The sequence below is a fragment of the Coregonus lavaretus genome (genome assembly GCF_964263955.1).
Source record: "Coregonus lavaretus genome assembly, chromosome: 35".
NCBI classification, from domain to species: Eukaryota; Metazoa; Chordata; class Actinopteri; order Salmoniformes; family Salmonidae; genus Coregonus; species Coregonus lavaretus.
The window spans coordinates 9,663,919-9,682,184 of record NC_140022.1 but is presented as its reverse complement, the minus strand read 5'-3'; the positions used below and the strand labels follow the sequence as shown (position 1 = coordinate 9,682,184).

Sequence of the window (18,266 nt, the reverse complement as noted above, 5' to 3'; positions counted from 1 at the left end):
TCTAGCTGTCTCCTATGCCTTCGTAGACTGTGCTCAGTTATTATTTTATCAACTTGTGTTAGGTTAACTACTACTTCTGGCGGATCAGGAGGGTTTGAGTGTGTTAGGAATATGGCCCCCACAATCAGACAGCTACCTACCGTCAGGAGACCTGTGAATCCCCACCCTCGCCCTGAGAACATGTCAGACGCCAGAGGCCAACCCATTGCTTTACCTTCTATCGAAATTCACACATGGATGATCAGACAGGGTAAGGGAATCTTCGTTAAGGAGCCAACCCCCGAGCCCTAGTGGTGATCGGTTCTTTCTCCTAACTCTGTGTTTGTTCGTCAGGTGTAGCTGGGTTTACCTTTTTGCAGTGTGTGACATGCACCCAGGTGGATCTCTCAGCTATTCCAATGGCAAAGGCAGTGACCAATAGGACTTGGTAGGGCCCTTCCCAACAGGCCTGCTTCCAGTCTTTCTTCTTTAGGGACTGGATGCTCACCGGTCACCTGGTTAGATAGAGTGGGTCACCTTCTCCTTTAGTTCACCTGTGGGGCACAAAACCTCTTAATAAACTATCTTCACACATACATGTTCAGCTCTCAATTTCTATTCTTGTTGGGTTTTTAAAAAAGTATTTTGTCCTCTCCTTCGTATATATTTATTATTTTAATCCTACCATCTCCTACCATCCCCCTTTTGACACATGATTTGCCCATGTGTCAATATTACCACCTACCTAAACAATCACTTAGATTGTGCCTTCCTCTGATTACTGCAGCTCATTGCATTAAAATTTAGTTTCAAATACCAACTTGTTGTTTATTAAAGCATACTAATAATGAAATTTAAATGACAACATTTGATAATACCTCAATTTACTTCTATCCCGTAAAAATAATCCAAGATTAGTACAATTGACTAGCAACAGGTATCCCTCATTCAGGGAAAGCTCTCTCTCTTCTGTTATTTTATGGTTCAAATCATATATATTATTACTAAATTATAATCTTCTTCACACTTTTCACAGTATTATAAATTACCCTCAACTTAGTAAAATAAACTATCTTAAAGTCCTCCTCTCATGCCTTTAGAATTTACTAGTGTGGATGATTAATTAACACCAGAAGGTTAAAACAGAGTTCAGAGGCAATTGAAATGATTCAACGAACTGTTCCATCCCATAGTATACCAAACATTACCATTATTCTAAATATTTCATAAATGTTACTTATCCCAAGTGTTCATTAAGTCCTCATGACATTCATTCTCATAAGAAATCATATATACCCCAAACTCAGCCCAAACCGAAAAACTCCATAAAATTCACTGCGTGCTCCTCTAAGACCAATCACCCTTGACCTGCTGAAAACCCCCCAAAATTGAAACAACAAGGCTTTATAAACATCATACTAGGTGTGTTGTTTTTTGTTTGAAAAACCCAATTTGAAAAACAACAACCACAAATAGCCAGGCCTCACTTAATTTGGTATCTCACTTTTATGACCTAAATACTGCCTAACTTCACTACTGCTCCCCCTAGCCCTGGGCAACATTCCAATGAGATGAGCTAATCTCTTTCTCCTGGTTATAATCTAAAGATGGTAGTACAGACAAAACATGATACAGATATCCCCAGTCCTAACCCATCAATAATTGTTTGTATCAATCTAATTCCTCATAAATAATCCATAAAACCACTCAAAATTCCTCGAGTATACAATGATTATTTAATTGATTACCCTAAATCTGCTACATGTGATCTCATCTCAAATGATCCATTATCAATTATTTGATCAACCCCCTAGGAAAATCTGTCTCCCCTTCTATTGTTCCTGTCCCCCCTGTAAATGTCATATTTCAGTTTTTAGCCAATACAATCACGGTTACATCAAAAGTAACACCACTGGCGTCAAGCAACCCATCGAATAAAGTAATAACAATTAGAATGTATCAAAGCACTGCCTTCCAGTCAAGCATTCAGACCTCCACTTGAAATCCCACAGCTCAACCCAACTCGCTTGACTGTCTCTATTTTTTTTCTTCCGCTAACCAGAGCCATAAAATTGTCCTCAACTCAATTTTCACAGCTCTATCGCCATTTCAGTTCGCTATTCAATTTCTTTAACTGTTCTCTCTGATTAGGCCCTAATTAATAAAACAAATACTTGCTATAATTTACCAGCACACATTTAATTCATATCCCTATCATTTTTGAACTACGGGGAAGGCGTGGGGACCTTGTAACATATTTTCATAGACCATTCTAGAATACTTCTACTTAAGCTATCTAATTCAACCTTTCACATTTCTCAATCCACATAGTAATCTAGGTCTATAGCCCCAATGTGAAAGCTTTACCCACTGTCCCTACCTGTGTTCGAACCAGAGACCCTCTCCATACATTGCCAGTCACCCCACACATTCCGCGATGCTTTCGAAGTACGCCAAACAACCACTTCCATGTCGTACAACCAGCTACGTTATCACTCCCGACTAGCCAGCCCTCTCATCTCAAACACCCTAGTAGCAAAAATAAAACACACTCTCAAACAGCGTTCTGCATTTACCTCTATCATCGGGTTTAAAAACTAACGTAACAACATTAACCATCCTCTATTGCTGTAGTAACGTCTTGTTTGGTTCAGTTTATTTATTACGGAGTGTCCATAATACTATAATAATACATAATCGAATTCCCCTCATACACACAGATTTCACCTTATGCCATTGAAATGCCAAATAAACCATAATAGTTCAATGCAGCCCCCTATTGGCTTTCCACTATTTATACATTACTTCCATAACCACATTAGTTATGGTCCGATTACCCATTAAACCTTATCACATGATAAAACAACTGCACAACCTTAAACTCATATGGGGCGTCAGGCAGCTTAGTGACCAATAGTGCCGCGCCAACAACAGAGAGGTCGCCGGTTCCAATCCCCGAGCCGACCAGGCGAAAAATCTGCCGATGTGCCCTCGAGTAAGGCACCCAACCACAATTGCTCCAGCAAGTCGCTCTGGACAAGAGCATCTGCTAAATTACCAAAAATGCAAATGTAAATATTCTCTACTTTCTCACCCATGATGTACGTCTACGTTCGGGTGAGCAAGTTCATACGTATATATCGTCAGAAACCCACAGGCACCTCTCAAACTATCGCCACGTGGTGTTCCCAGCCAACTCCCAGTCTTTCCTGACTCCAACAGCCACACTCTCGCTGTCTCCAGCCCCTCCCCCCCTGTGTCCAGTCGGAACAGGCTTTGTCTGCTTTTCGTTTTAGCGTTTCCAATATTCTGCCGTTATTTAAAGTACGTTAGTCTATTTATTTAAACAAATTATTCCCACCTAATTAGTTAAAGTCGGTGCATATTTATATTTCAACGATAAACCAAATTATTTCAGTCTAATTATTTAACCAGTATTTTGCAGGGTCAAACATCAAACGTTACAGTTCAATCATATCAGTTCAAACGTTTCAGTTTAGTCATACTAGTTATTCATTATTTTACCTTTATGTTCCCAATTGTTATTAACGGGTTATACGGTTTAAGCAACCACAAACCCAACAGTTATTCACAAATTATACAGTTTGGACAGCCACAGACGTCTTTAATTCCTAATTAGTTTTCTATCAAGGTATACAGGTTTATTAATTTTAATAACCCGTATTCACTATTTTATTTCGTCTGGGATTATTCGCACCCTCATTCATACGACACCCTATACTTTAAAGTGCCCCTCTGATCCTAGCCGTATCTAGCCCTCTGATACGTGTCAGTAGTGCAACACTATCTAAAATGTAAGTGCCCCTTATGATCCTAGCCGTATCTAGCCTTCTGATACGTGTCAATAGTGCAACACTTTTAAGCCAATAATTCCTTGTACCCCCAGTTCCCACCCCTGGTGGTCCTAGCCTGGGGATTTCAGTATCATTTCCGATCCTAGCCGTACCTAGCCCTCTGGTACGTGCCGGTGAACAATACTCTATAATACCATGGTTTTAACACTCACATTTACCATAGATTTGCATATCACAATAGCGACAATATTTCTTATTTACTGATAATAATTCATAATTTAGTTCACTTACATCAGACAGGTGTTTCACAAAATTAATTTGGATAAAGCCAATGTGCAGAACTTTAGTTATATAACAATAGAGGTCTGCTTACCTGTTTTTAGTAGTCCGGACTCTTTGTGAAACACACCGTCCAATGACAGAGATGTCCAATGGGCCGGACAATACCCAGCGAAGTCCCTTCTACCAGATCACAGTCGGTGGTCACCAATTGTTAAGTTGCGTCAATTCAAATCTGGTATTAGGAACAAAAGAGGTCAATACACGTCTTCTAAAATAGACTAGTATTTTAATTAATGCAAACCACTTCAATGGTAAATATGATGTTCGTATATACGGGTCCACTGAAATACCACGCAGGGCACTCAGAGAACTAATCCATTGTTACAGGCTCTTCTTCAAATACTCTGACAGAGATAGTTCCCACTCCCTGCTGGCCAATCAGAGTAGAGACTGAGCGTGGTTTAGACTTACTCAGCCTATCCGTTGGCGCACAGGCTGGTCCCAGTCCCTTGGCGCTCCACTGTTGCACACTGTTGCCAGGCATAAGTTGTTATCATCACAACCTGTAGAGTCAGCACCCATAGACACTGTTCCCCTGTACCTACGTCCTTGAGCGCGGTTTAACAAAGAGGCGGTGTGTATGTGTCTGTGAGAAATACAAGTCTTATCTCATCCTACCCCCTAACGTTCCTCACATGAATCACAGCTTGTTATGTGAAACAATTTATATCAGTACAGTACAAACCTTTTATGTTTAATCATTAATGCATTCTTTCTAAGCTAGTCATCACATCTAGATCCCCACACTTGCCTATCCCACTGTACTGGTACATATCTCCTACTCTCACCACTCCCCCCCCCCTTGACCCCTCTTCCTCTACTTTCTTCACTGCTTCCGCATATGAAAACTTCTTCTCTACTCTTACCCTGGAAACCTCAACCTGCTTCTCTCGCACTGGACATGTCTGATCCCCAGCCCCATGGCCACCCCTACAATTAGCACATACCACCACTTTCCCCACTGCTTCACACTCCTTTGTCTCATGCCCTTCTGCACACTACTCACACCTTGGAATCTCCCTCCTACATACTGCTGCCACGTGCCCATAAGTTTGACACCTGTAACATCGTAATGTACTCGGCACATACGCTCGCACAGGATAACTTCTATATCCTAACTTCACTTTATCAGGCAAAGACTCAACTTCAAAACTCAAAAGAACAGACAATGACTCTTCTGTTCTCCCACTCTCGCCACCCTGTTTATGTCACACCAAACGACGAGCATCACACACACCGGGAATCTTCTCCTTCAGTTGATCCACTTTTACATTCACTGCTACCCCAGTAATCACTCCTTTCAATGGCGCCCTTTTCTTAAGAGCGAAACAATTCACAATTATTTTCCCCATTTGTTTAACTCTGAGCGCCTTCTCCCTCTGCCCAACAGAAACACAAACAATTATCACTAGACCACTTCTGGTTACCCTCACCGATTCCACTATACCCAACGTTTTTTTCACCCATCTTGAAACCACAAATGGATCAGCCAAAAGGCAAGGATCCACTTTTTCCACAAACTTCACTCCTACTGTCACAGACTCATCTTTATCCTGACCCTCTGCACAAGCCTCTGGCTCCGAGCACTTCACCACACCTACCACCTTTGATACTTCACCCTCTTCCATTTCTACTCCTGTCTTCAGCTCACTTTGCTTACATTTCCTACCACTCTTCTTTAACAAACCTTCTCCCTTTTTCCCACCATTTTTTACCGACTCAAACTCACTGTCTTCCTCCATCTCTCTCTTAGACCTCCTCTGCCTCTCTTTTTCCCTCCATTCCTCATCATTCATCCAAGTATACATCTCCTTATGATAATACTGCATTTCTCCTAACCTATATCTGTTTCTTGCCTTCTCAAAGGACTCAATTTTCCCCCTCCTTTCCCTTCCGGCGTCTATTCTATCCTCGGCCTCAACGTCCACAATGACCTCTTCATTGCTCTCCTCTTCTGATCCGCTGTCCTCCTCTCCTGAATCACCATCGTCTTCTGATCCCTCATCTGAGCTGTTATCCTCACTATCATCTGGATTTTCTCCCATTCCAACTGCTCGTCTTTTCGATGAAGAAGCCATGCTGCCAAAACAGATACCATGCTTACGGGGCTGCCTACCCTCCCGTGGTATCCGACTCATTTCATATCTCTTCATAGCCAGCAATGTTTCCCTTCATCCAACAAAACCAAACACTGGTGCTGCTCTTTCCCCTCCAAAACAACTATTGCATCACAGAGGATAAGTCAAGACGACTTTACTCACACAAATGGTTACGCACAAAAACAAACGTCTCCAAACACTGGAGGGAAAACACTCTGTGCGTAAAAGACACGAAGAGCAATAAACGGACACATCCAACCAAGAACACGCGGACAATAACATACAAAGGTAAAACATAAAACAGGTGAACTTATAAGGGGCATAATCAAGACAGAATACAAAACAGGTGTACAAACTAGACATGACAAAACAAACATCGAAAACATCAAGCGGTAGTAGCTAGTACTCCGGGGACGACGAACGCCGAAGCCTGCCCGAGCAAGGAGGAGGAGCAGCCTCGGCGGCATCCGTGACAGTACCCCCCCCCTTGACGCGCGGCTCCAGCCGTGCGCCGACCCCGGCCTCGGGGACGGCCAGGAGGACGCGGAGCAGGGCGCGTGGGATGACTCCGGTGGAACTCCGTCAGGAGGGAGGGATCTAAAATGTCCCTCCTAGGCACCCAGCACCGTTCCTCCGGACCGTACCCCTCCCACTCCACGAGATACTGCAGACCCCCCATCCGACGTCTCGAATCCACGATGGACCGGACTGAGTACGCCGGAGCCCCCTCGATGTCCAGTGGGGACGGAGGAGTCTCCCGTATCTCACTGTCCTGGAGTGGGCCAGCTACCACCGGCCTGAGGAGAGACACATGGAACGAGGGGTTAATGTGATAATCATTAGGCAGTTGTAACCTGTAACATACCTCGTTCAATCTCCTCAGGACTTTAAATGGCCCCACAAACCGCCGACCCAGCTTCCGGCAGGGCAGGCGAAGGGGCAGGTTTTGAGTCGAGAGCCAGACTCGATCTCCAGGTGCGTACACTGGACCCTCACTGCGGTGGAGATCGGCGCTCGCCTTCTGCCTACGGATAGCCCGCTGCAGATGTACGTGTGCAGCGTTCCACGTCTCTTCCGAACGCCGAAACCACTCATCCACCGCAGGAGCCTCGATCTGGCTCTGATGCCATGGTGCCAGAACCGGCTGATACCCCAACACACACTGGAAAGGGGTCAGATTAGTAGAGGAATGGCGAAGAGAGTTCTGGGCAGTCTCTGCCCAGGGGATATACCCCGACCACTCCTCCTGCCGGTCCTGGCAATACGATCTCAGAAACCTACCCACATCCTGGTTCACTCTCTCCACCTGCCCATTACTCTCAGGGTGGAAACCCGAGGTAAGGCTAACCGAGACCCCTAAGCGTTCCATGAACGCCCTCCAGACTCTAGAGGTGAATTGGGGACCCCGATCAGACACTATATCCTCGGGTACCCCGTAGTGCCGGAAGACGTGGGTAAACAAAGCCTCAGCGGTCTGTAGGGCAGTAGGGAGACCCGGCATTGGGATGAGACGACAGGCCTTAGAGAACCGATCCACAACGACCAGAATAGTGGTATTCCCCTGGGAGGGGGGAAGGTCCGTGACAAAGTCTACCGAGAGGTGAGACCACGGCCGTTGTGGAACGGGCAGGGGTTGTAACTTCTCCCTGGGCAGGTGTCTAGGCGCCTTACACTGAGCGCACACCGAGCAGGAGGAGACATAAACCCTCACGTCCTTAGCCAATGTTGGCCACCAGTACTTAACACTAAGGCAGTGCACTGTCCGGCCAATACCTGGATGTCCAGAGGAGGGTGACGTATGAGCCCAATATATGAGACGATCACGGATCTCGAGCGGAACGTACGTCCGTCCCACTGGACACTCTGGAGGAGTAGGGTCGGTGCGTAACGCCCGCTCGATTTCCGCATCGACCTCCCACACCACCGGTGCCACCAGACAAGACTCCGGCAGTATGGGAGTGGGCTCAATGGACCTCTCCTCTGTGTCATACCGCCTGGACAGGGCGTCTGCCTTACCGTTCTGGGACCCTGGGATGTAAGTAAGCTTAAAAACAAACCGGGCCAGAAACATGTTCCACCTAGCCTGACGAGGGTTCAGTCTCCTAGCTGCCCGGATGTACTCCAGGTTACGATGGTCAGTCAGAATGAGAAAAGGGTGTTGAGCCCCCTCAAGCCAATGCCTCCACACCTTTAGGGCTTGAACCACGGCTAGCAGCTCCCTGTCCCCTACGTCATAATTTCGTTCCGCCGGGCTGAGCTTTTTAGAATAAAAAGCGCAGGGCCGGAGTTTAGGAGGCGTGCCTGAGCGTTGAGACAGTACAGCCCCAATACCGGCCTCTGACGCGTCCACTTCCACCTGGAACGCTAAAGCGGGGTCCGGATGCGCCAGCACCGGAGCCGAGGTGAACAGGTCCTTCAGTTTTCCAAACGCCCTGTCCGCCTCAGCCGACCACTGCAAATGCACCGGGCCCCCCTACAGCAGGGAAGTGATGGGAGCTGCTACCTGTCCAAAAGCCCGGATAAACCTCCGGTAGTAATTGGCAAAACCCAAAAACCGTTGCACCTCCTTAACCGTGGTTGGAGTCTGCCAATTACGCACGGCTGAAACACGGTCAATCTCCATCTCCACCCCTGACGCGGACAATCGATGGCCCAAGAAGGAGATGGACTCCTGGAAAAACAGACATTTCTCTGCCTTGACATACAAGTCATGCTCCAACAGCCTACCCAACACTCGGCGCACCAGGGCTACATGCTCGGCTCGTGTAGAAGAGTACACTAGAATGTCGTCAATGTACACCAGCACACCCTGCCCATGCAAGTCCCGGAAGATCTCGTCCACAAAGGATTGGAAGACTGAAGGAGCATTCATTAACCCGTATGGCATGACGAGATACTCATAATGACCCGAGGTGGTACTAAATGCTGTCTTCCATTCATCTCCCTCCCTAATGCGCACCAAGTTGTAGGCGCTCCTGAGATCCAGTTTTGTGAAGAAACGCGCTCCGTGTAATGATTCCGTCATACTCGCAATCAGAGGAAGAGGATAACTGTATTTAACAGTGATCTGATTGAGACTACGGTAATCAATACACGGGCGCAACCCTCCATCCTTCTTCTTCACAAAAAAGAAACTCGAGGACGCAGGGGAAGTGGAGGGCCGTACGTATCCCTGTCTCAGAGACTCGGATATGTATGTCTCCATAGCCGCCGTCTCCTCTTGAGACAGAGGATACACATGGCTCCGCGGAAGTGCAGCACCTGCCTGGAGGTTTATCGCACAATCCCCCTGTCTATGAGGTGGCAATCGCGTCGCCCTAGTCTTGCTGAACACGAGGGCCAAATCCTCATACTCACTCTCCACCGTGGTCGCCCCTACGGAAACACCTAAACACCGCCCGACACACTGGTCAGACCACTCCTTGAGAGCCCTCTGTTGCCACGAAATGGTGGGGTCATGGGCGATTAACCAAGGAAGCCCCAGCACCACGGGATACGCAGGAGAGTCGATCAGATACAACTGAATGATCTCCTCATGACCCCCCTGCGTCTTCATCTTTAGTGGCGCTGTGACCTCCCTAATCAACCCAGATCCCAACGGACGGCTATCTAGGGCATGGACAGGAAAGGGCACATCTACGGGCAGAAGGGGAATCCCTAACTTCACACAAAAATTACGATCAATAAAATTCCCAGCTGCGCCTGAATCGACTAGCGCCTTATGCTGGGAATGAGATGCAACCTGGGGAGATACTACAGGTATACACAGGTGAACAACAGAGAGCTCTGGGTGAGTTGGGCGCCTACTCACCTGGAATGACTCCCCAGTGCGCGACCTGTTGCCTCGAACCCCTGGAGACCCTCCCCAGCACGGCCACAGTTGGTGCAGAGGACGGCCTCCCGCCGGATCTCTCTCCTCCTTTCTCTAGCGCCAGCACCCCTGAGCTCCATAGGGCTCGGCTCGGAGGTGCTGGGGGATGGAATGGACGGCCCCAACTCCGGACGTCCGCGGGTAGCCAGCAGGGTATCCAGACGGATTGACATGTCCACCAACTGATCGAAGTTGAGATTGGTGTCCCTGCAGGCCAACTCTCGTCGAACGTCCTCGCGCAGGCTGCACCGATAGTGGTCGATGAGGGCCCTCTCATTCCACCCCGCATCCGCTGCTAGAGTCCGGAAGTCCAGGGTGAACTCCTGTGCGCTCCTCTTCCCCTGTCGAAGGTGGAACAGACGCTCCCCCGCCGCTTTACCCTCTGGGGGATGATTGAAAACAGCCCTGAAGCGGCGGGAGTACTCCGCGTAGCTGATGGTGGCGGCGTCTATTCCCCTCCATTCGGCGTTGGCCCACTCCAAGGCCTTGATGGATAGACAGGAGATGAGGGCGGAAACGCTCTCGTATCCCGAGGGCACCGGGTGTATGGTGGCCAGGTAGAGTTCCACTTGCAGTAGGAACCCCTGACACCCGGCTGCGGTGCCATCATATGCCCTCGGGAGCGAGAGCCGAATCCCACTGGACTCCGGAGATGGTATGATGGGGCTGGCCGATGGTGGTGGAGATGTAGTAGGAGGTGTGGGCAAGCCCCCTCTTTCCCATCGGCGCAGGGTGTCCATCACGTCTTGCATAGCGGAACCAAGTCGATGGATCATGGCGTCCTGGCTGCTAACCCGATCCTCCAGTGACTCGGTCACCGCGGCTGCTCCTGCTGACTCCATAGATGGTATGTTATTCTGTCACAACGGCTGATGTGTATGCGGTGAAGTCAGGCGCAGGACACAGAGGATAAGTCAAGACGACTTTACTCACACAAATGGTTACGCACAAAAACAAACGTCTCCAAACACTGGAGGGAAAACACTCTGTGCGTAAAAGACACGAAGAGCAATAAACGGACACATCCAACCAAGAACACGCGGACAATAACATACAAAGGTAAAACATAAAACAGGTGAACTTATAAGGGGCATAATCAAGACAGAATACAAAACAGGTGTACAAACTAGACATGACAAAACAAACATCGAAAACATCAAACGGTAGTAGCTAGTACTCCGGGGACGACGAACGCCGAAGCCTGCCCGAGCAAGGAGGAGGAGCAGCCTCGGCGGCATCCGTGACACCGCCAATTCTCTGCATGTCATCCCGCCATTTTATTCTAAATCTGAAAACGCTATGAAGCTACGCCCGTTTTCTGAAGAATTGCATTATGGGCCCTAAAAGCACGGAAATAGTGTCCACTGCTTGTGTACCTCGTATTTTGGTGAATGTAGTAAGACATCATACTAACTATATATATACAGTGGGGAGAACAAGTATTTGATACACTGCCGATTTTGCAAGTTTTCCTACTTACAAAGCATGTAGAGGTCTATAATGTTTATCATAGGTACACTTCAACTGTGAGAGACGGAATCTAAAACAAAAATCCAGAAAATCACATTGTATGATTTTTAAGTAATTAATTTGCATTTTATTGCATGACATAAGTATTTGATCACCTACCAACCAGTAAGAATTCCGGCTCTCACAGACCTGTTCGTTTTTCTTTAAGAAGCCATCCTGTTCTCCACTCATTACCTGTATTAACTGCACCTGTTTGAACTCGTTACCTGTATAAAAGACACCTGTCCACACACTCAATCAAACAGACTCCAACCTCTCCACAATGGCCAAGACCAGAGAGCTGTGTAAGGACATCAGGGATAAAATTGTAGACCTACACAAGGCTGGGATGGGCTACAGGACAATAGGCAAGCAGCTTGGTGAAAAGGCAACAACTGTTTGCGCAATTATTAGAAAATGTAAGAAGTTCAAGATGACGGTCAATCAACCTCGGTCTGGGGCTCCATGCAAGATCTCAACTCGTGGGGCATCAATGATCATGAGGAAGGTGAGGGATCAGCCCAGAACTACACGGCAGGACCTGGTCAATGACCTGAAGAGAGCTGGGACCACAGTCTCAAAGAAAACCATTAGTAACACACTACGCCGTCATGGATTAAAATCCTGCAGCGCACGCAAGGTCCCCCTGCTCAAGCCAGCGCATGTCCAGGCCCGTCTGAAGTTTGCCAATGACCATCTGGATGATCCAGAGGAGGAATGGGAGAAGGTCATGTGGTCTGATGAGACAAAAATAGAGCTTTTTGGTCTAAACTCCACTCGCCGTGTTTGGAGGAAGAAGAAGGATGAGTACAACCCCAAGAACACCATCCCAACCGTGAAGCATGGAGGTGGAAACATCATTATTTGGGGATGCTTTTCTGCAAAGGGGACAGGACGACTGCACCGTATTGAGGGGAGGATGGATGGGGCCATGTATCGCGAGATCTTGGCCAACAACCTCCTCCCCTCAGTAAGAGCATTGAAGATGGGTCGTGGCTGGGTCTTCCAGCATGACAATGACCCGAAACACACAGCCAGGGCAACTAAGTACTGGCGCCGTAAGAAGCATCTCAAGGTCCTGGAGTGGCCTAGCTAGTCTCCAGACCTGAACCCAATAGAAAATATTTGGAGGGAGCTGAAAGTCCGTATTGCCCAGCGACAGCCCCGAAACCTGAAGGATCTGGAGAAGGTCTGTATGGAGGAGTGGGCCAAAATCCCTGCTGCAGTGTGTGCAAACCTGGTCAAGATCTACAGGAAACGTATGATCTCTGTAACTGCAAACAAAGGTTTCTGTACCAAATATTAAGTTCTGCTTTTCTGATGTATCAAATACTTATGTCACGCAATAAAATGCAAATTAATTACTTAAAAATCATACAATGTGATTTTCTGGATTTTTGTTTTAGATTCCGTCTCTCACAGTTGAAGTGTACCTATGATAAAAATTACAGACCTCTACATGCTTTGTAAGTAGGAAAACCTGCAAAATCGGCAGTGTATCAAATACTTGTTCCCCCCACTGTACCAGTGGCGGTCAGTGCTGTTTATGATGAGGGAGGACAAAAACATTTTCATGAGCATGGCCTTATTTCTATTACAGCATATTCGATGACTCTCATTCATATTCCATTCACCCAGTTTAATGTAACAGCGATAGGTTTAGGCTACTACATGATATTAACATTTTCCCTATACCCATCATGAGGTTGCTACAACCTAGCCTATGAATGAAAGTTTACAACGTGCACACAGGTCGAGAGACAAATTTGAGGTGACAGACAGTGACACATGGACTGATGGTGACATTCAATACCGCCTTGCACACTCTTGCCTGAATCAAGCTGATATAGGGTGTAATCATCAGTCCAATAGTTGCAAACGAGAGTTTCTATTGGACAAATTCAGGTATGTTATCCCCGTTTTGTTCCGTTTGCTTCCGTTTAAGAAAAGTTTTTCAACAAAATCAGAGGAATGAATACACCCCTGATCACGCGTAAACAGTTTCACTTTCATAGCAGCCACGTTGTATTCCTTCTCGCATGCGCTCTCCTCCGCTCACCTCTTCCCTTCACTTGTGGACTTCAATGAACAACACATCAGCTGTATGTGACCAGGCGAAAAAACCTTTCCAAGCCAAACCGCTACACACATCCTACATCGTTATCACCATATTTGCTAAAGTAACGTCATAGTCAGCATAGCTAATAGAACTAACGCAATAGTAAACCCGCTACAATCATTCAGTAACGTTACACTGTACAGTCATGGTCAAAAGTTTTGAGAATGACACAAGTATTGGTCTTCACAAAGTTCGCTGCGTCAGTGTTATGAGATATTTGTGTCAGATGTTACTATGGTATACTGAAGTATAATTACAAGCATTCCATAAGTGTCAAAGGCTTTTATTGACAATTACATTAAGTTTATGCAAAGAGTCAATACTTGCAGTGTTGACCCTTCTTTTTCAAGACCTCTGTGGTCCTCTGTAGCTCAGCTGGTAGAGCACGGTGCTTGTAACGCCAAGGTAGTGGGTTCGATCCCCGGGACCACCCATACACAAAAATGTATGCACGGACGACTGTAAGTTGCTTTGGATAAAAGCGTCTGCTAAATGGCATATTATTATTATTATTATAATCCGCCCTGGCATGCTGTCAATTAACTTCTGGGTCACATACTGACTGATGGCAGCCCATTCTTGCATAATCAATGCTTGGAGTTTGTCAGAATTTGTGGGTTTTTGTTTGTCCACCCACCTCTTGAGGATCGACCAGAAGTTCTAAATGGGATTAAGGTCTAGGGAGTTTCCTGGCCATGGACCCAAAATGTCAATGTTTTGTTCCCCGAGCCACTTAGTTATCACTTTTGCCTTATGGCAAGGTGCTCCATCATGCTGGAAAAGGCATTGGTCATCACCAAACTGTTCTTGGATGGTTGGGAGAAGTTGCTCTCGGAGGATGTGTTGGTACCATTCTTTATTCATGGCTGTGTTCTTAGGCAAAATTGTGAGTGAGCCCACTCCCTTGGCTGAGAAGCAACCCCACACATGAATGGTCTCAGGATGCTTTACTGTTGACATGACAACAGGTTTGTGTCCCAAATTACACTTTATTCCCTATATAGAGCGCTACATTTGACCAGAGCTACTATGGGCCCTGGTCAAAAGTATGTCCTATGTGGCTCAGTTGGTTGCAAGGCGCTTGCAACGCCAAGGGTCTTGAGTTCGATTCCCGCTGGGGCCATCCATACGAACATGTATGCACACATGACTGTAAGTCACTTTGGATAGTCCCGTGTAGCTCAGTTGGTAGAGCATGGCGCTTGCAACGCCAGGGTTGTGGGTTCGATTCCCACGGGGGGCCAGTATGAAAAATGTATGCACTCACTAACTGTAAGTCGCTCTGGATAAGAGCGTCTGCTAAATTACTAAAATGTAAAAAATGACACAGGATTGATGGTAGCGCTCACCGTGTGTTTTCCGGATGCCCCAAACAATCGGAAAGGGGATTCATCAGAGAAAATGTATTTTCAGCAGTCCAATCCCTGTACCTTTTGAAGAATATCAGTCTGTCCTGGATGTTTTTCCTGGAGAGAAGTGGCTTCTTTGCTGCCCTTCTTGACACCAGGCCATCCTCCAAAAGTCTTCGCCTCACTGTGCGTGCAGATGCACTCACACTTGCCTGCTGCCATTCCTGAGCAAGCTCTGCACTGGTGGTGCCCCGATCCCGCAGCTGAATCAACTTTAGGAGATGGTCCTGGCGCTTGCTGGACTTTCTTGGGCGCACTGACGCCTTCTTCACAACAATTGAACCTCTCTCCTTGAAGTTCTTGATGATCCGATAAATGGTTGATTTAGGTGCAATCTTACTAGCAGCAATATCCTTGCCAATGAAGCCCTTTTTGTGCAAAGCAATGATGATGGCACGTGTTTCCTTGCAGGTAACCATGGTTAACAGAGGAAGAACAATGATTTCAAGCACCACCCTCCTTTTAAAGCTTCCAGTCTGTTATTCTAACTCAATCAGCATGACAGAGTGATCTCCAGCCTTGTCCTCGTCAACACTCTCACCTGTGTTAACGAGAGAATCACTGACATGATGGCAGCTGGTCCTTTTGTGGCAGGGCTGAAATGCAGTGGAAATGGTTTTTTGGGAATAAGTTCATTTTCATGGCAAAGAGGGACTTTGCAATTAATTGCAATTCATCTGATCACTCTTCATGACATTCTGGAGTATATGCAAATTGCCATTATCAAAACTGAGGCAGCAGACTTTGTGAAAATGAGTATTTGTGTCATTCTCAAAACTTTTGACCACAACTGATTTTGCAGGTTTTCCTACTTACAAAGCATGTAGAGGTCTGTAATTTTTATCATAGGTACACTTCAACTGTGAGAGACGGAATCTAAAACAAAAATCCAGAAAATCACATTGTATGATTTTTAAGTAAATAATTTGCATTTTATTGATGACCTACCAACCAGTAAGAATTCCGTCTCTCACAGACCTGTTAGTTTTTCTTTAAGAAGCCCTCCTGTTCTCCACTCATTACCTGTATTAACTGCACCTGTTTGAACTTGTTACCTGTATAAAAGACACCTGTCCACACACTCAATCAAACAGACAATGGCCAAGACCAGAGAGCTGTGTAAGGACATCAGGGATAAAATTGTAGACCTGCACAAAGCTGGGATGGGCTACAGGACAATAGGCAAGCAGCTTGGTGAGAAGGCAACAACTGTTGGCACAATTATTAGAAAATGGAAGAAGTTCAAGATGACGGTCAATCACCCTCGGTCTGGGGCTCCATGCAAGATCTCACCTCGTGGGGCATCAATGATCATGAGAAATGTGAGGGATCAGCCCAGAACTACATGGCAGGACCTGGTCAATGACCTGAAGAGAGCTGGGACCACAGTCTCAAAGAGAACCATTAGTAACACACTACGCCGTCATGGATTAAAATCCTGCAGCGTACGCAAGGTCCCCCTGCTCAAGCCAGCGCATGTCCAGGCCCGTCTGAAGTTTGCCAATGACCATCTGGATGATCCAGAGGAGGAATGGGAGAAGGTCATGTGGTCTGATGAGACAAAAATAGAGCTTTTTGGTCTAAACTCCACTCGCCATGTTTGGAGGAAGAAGAAGGATGAGTACAACCCCAAGAACACCATCCCAACCATGAAGCATGGAGGTGGAAACATCATTATTTGGGGATGCTTTTCTGCAAAGGGGACAGGACGACTGCACCGCATTGAGGGGAGGATGGATTGGGCCATGTATCGCGAGATCTTGGCCAACAACCTCCTTCCCTCAGTAAGAGCATTGAAGATGGGTCGTGGCAGGGTCTTCCAGCATGACAACGACCCGAAACACAAAGCCAGTGCAATATAAGGAGTGGCTCCGTAAGAAGCATCTCAAGGTCCTGGAGTGGCCTAGCCAGTCTCCAGACCTGAACCCAATAGAAAATCTTTGGAGGGAGCTGAAAGTCCGTATTGCCCAGCGACAGCCCCGAAACCTGAAGGATCTGGAGAAGGTCTGTATGGAGGAGTGGGCCAAAATCCCTGCTACAGTGTGTGCAAACCTGGTCAAGACCTACAGGAAACGTATGATCTCTGTAATTGCAAACAAAGGTTTCTGTACCAAATATTAAGTTCTGCTTTTCTGATGTATCAAATACTTATGTCATGCAATAAAATGCAAATTAATTACTTAAAAATCATACAATGTGATTTTCTGGATTTTTGTTTTAACTTCCGTCTCTCACAGTTGAAGTGTACCTTTGATAAAAATTACAGACCTCTACATGCTTTGTAAGTAGGAAAACCTGCAAAATCGGCAGTGCATCAAATACTTGTTCTCCCCACTGTATATATATATGAATCAGGCCTTCATGGTTGAATTGCTGCAAAGAAACCACTACTAAAGGACACCAATAAGAAGAAGAGACTTGCTTGGACCAAGAAACACGAGCAATGGACATTAGACCAGTGGAAATCTGTCCTTTGGTCTGATGAGTCCAAATGTGAGATTTTTGGTTCCAACCGCCGTGTCTTTGTGAGACGCAGAGTAGATGAACGGATGATCTCCGCATGTGTGGTTCCCAACGTGAAGCATGGATGAGGCGTGATGGTGTTGGGGTGCTTTGCTGGTGACACTGTCAGTGATTTATTTGGAATTCAAGGCACACTTAACCAGCATGGCTACCACAGCATTCTGCAGCGATACGCCATCCCATCTGGTTTGCGCTTAGTGGGCAGATCATTTGTTTTCCAACAGGACAATGACCCAACACACCTCCAGGCTGTGTAAGGGCTATTTGACCAAGAAGGAGAGTGATGGAGTGCTCCATCAGATGACCTGGCCTCCACAATCACACGACCTCAACCTAATTGAGATGGTTTGGGATGAGTTGGACCGCAGAGTGAAGGAAAAGCAGCCAACAAGTGCTCAGCATATGTGGGAATTCCTTCAAGATTGTTGGAAAAACATTCCTCATGAAGCTGGTTGAGAGAATGCCAAGAGTGTGCAAAGCTGTAATCAAGGCAAAGGGTGGCTACTTTGAAGAATCTCAAATATAAAATTGATTTTGATTTTGTAACACTTTTTGGGTTACTACATGATTCTTTTATAGTTTTGATGTCTTTCACCATTA

At 46.5% G+C, this 18,266-nt stretch overlaps 1 protein-coding gene across 1 annotated transcript in view; it reads right to left on the bottom strand.

Annotated features, from left to right (window-relative positions):
* LOC311109876 (uncharacterized protein) overlaps positions 1-18,266 on the bottom strand; it is a 310,257-nt gene that overhangs the window by 149,841 nt on the left and 142,150 nt on the right. The gene's annotated exons all lie outside the window — the stretch shown is intronic.